Source organism: Corylus avellana, chromosome 6, assembly GCF_965113065.1.
Source record: "Corylus avellana chromosome 6, dhCorAvel1.hap1.2, whole genome shotgun sequence".
Classification (NCBI taxonomy): domain Eukaryota; kingdom Viridiplantae; phylum Streptophyta; class Magnoliopsida; order Fagales; family Betulaceae; genus Corylus; species Corylus avellana.
In genome coordinates, this window is record NC_142495.1 from 17,218,282 (window position 1) to 17,220,217 (window position 1,936).

Sequence of the window (1,936 nt, forward strand, 5' to 3'; positions counted from 1 at the left end):
TAGCCCCAACAGACTTCTCTCTTGGATTCTTAGGAATTCGGGAATAGATATTGAAGAAGTTTCAGTGCTCTCTTTCTTTTCCCGATGTAGCTCCTCTAGAACTTTAGTTTGGTCCCCATTCCCCTCTTCTACCTTCTTGTTCTCAGGAGTGGAATCCAATAAGGCCTCAGCTTGCTCACGTATCATGTCAAGGTCCAGATCAAATTCAAATTGAGCAAAGCATTCTGCCAATGGATCCTCCAGACTTGGCTCACTACTCATCTTAGCTTGCTTGAGGAATTTGTTTAGATCCAGGTCACATCCAATTTGATCAAAACGCTCTCCCACTGGATCCTCAAGACTTGGCTCATTTAAAGTTTCAGCATACTCAAGTAACTTGTCGAGGTCTAGGTCACCTCCAAATTCACCAAAGCGCTCTCCCAATGGGTCCAAAAACTTGGCTCACAAAAAATTTCCTCAACAAATTCTTCATTCCCAGGTGTGGTGGTTGTTTGCTCATGATAATAAGTGCACACGTCCTTCATGTATTTTCCATGAGGAGTGGTCACCGATTGACTTTAGCACTCTTCTTCTTCTTGGTATTGTTGAGGCCAATCGTTTGGAGATAGCTCATCTGCATGAGAATGTTGAGACCAATTGATGAGAGATGTCTCCTGATTTGCAATTGAAAACATGGGACAAGTCTTAGTGGTGTGGTCAATATGGGAACATATGGCACATACCTTGACTTGTGTAACTTGTTGAACAGGAGCATTGCTATGATTAGTCATAGCTTTCACAAGCATGTCCATCTTTTTCTCCATGGCAACCATTTGAGCCTGACTTCCACCATTGATGCTCTCTTCATTTATGCCTTTTCCTTTGAATCCTTGTCTCTCTTTAGATGTGAATTATTGGGAGTGCTCATTGAATGTCTCAAAGAGCTCCATGGCTTCCTCGCTGCTTTTCTCCATCAACATGCTACCACAAGCTAAATCTACAAGACTCTTGTTAGGATCATTTAAACCCTCATAGAATGTCAGTACCTGATCGTCTTGAGATATATTGTGATGATGGCATATGAGAAGTAGTTCTTTAAAGTGTTCCCATGCCTCGAAGAAAGGGTCTCCATCTTTTTGTTGGAAAGTCATAATTTCCCTTCTCAATTTCCTTGTCTTGTGGGCTAGGAAAAACTTCTTTAAGAACTTTGTGGCCATCTCATCCCAAGTATGAATAGAACCTGTGGCCAAAGAATTGTACCATTTCTTAGCATTATCTTTTAAAGAAAAAGGGAAGAGGATTAACCTGATTTCTTCTGGAGTTAAACCCTGAACATTCTGAGTCCTGCAGAGATCACAGAATTCTCGAATATGCCAATATGGGTTCTCTGTTGGTGTGCCTTTATAGTGTGGACTCATATTGAGCAGGGGAGATAAATCGTAATTGCTCTGCACAATGGGCTGAAAATTTATGCATGATGGCTAGTTGAGGATCTGGGGACTGAATGAACTTTTCATAGGTTTTCGCACCGGAGGTATGTTGTTTCTCAACATGATTAAAACAAATAGAAAATTAAATACAAAAGAAGAATAAAAGAAATAAATCAGATTTGTAATTAAAACAAAAATAAAAAGAAGTTAAAATAAAAAAAAATAAAAATAACAAAAAGAAGTTAAAATAAAAAGGGAAAATAAAACAAAATTAAAAATAAAACTTACGAAGATGCAGACTCAACTAACCTTGCATGAAATAAAAGAAAAAAAATTAGATCCATAGTTAGTGCAGTAACTATACTGCTCTCTGGATGTGCGATTGATCGCACCGTGATGTGCCCTCGATCGCCCTAGTTGGGGGCTCGAGCTCACCTCCAAAGGCAAGACAGGAACTGCGGAAAAAACTAGAAAAACAGAAAAATTTCAAACAAAAATAAATTAAAGGAAAAAAATTCCAAACGAAA

At 38.8% G+C, this 1,936-nt stretch overlaps 1 non-coding gene across 1 annotated transcript; it reads left to right on the top strand.

The window, feature by feature from the left end:
- The first annotated feature begins 1,041 nt into the window (after nt 1–1,041).
- On the top strand, nt 1,042–1,148 carry LOC132188872 (small nucleolar RNA R71). Its single transcript, XR_009440932.2, has one exon. It is a non-coding gene; the product is annotated as a small nucleolar RNA R71 (small nucleolar RNA).
- Nucleotides 1,149–1,936: the final 788 nt, after the last annotated feature.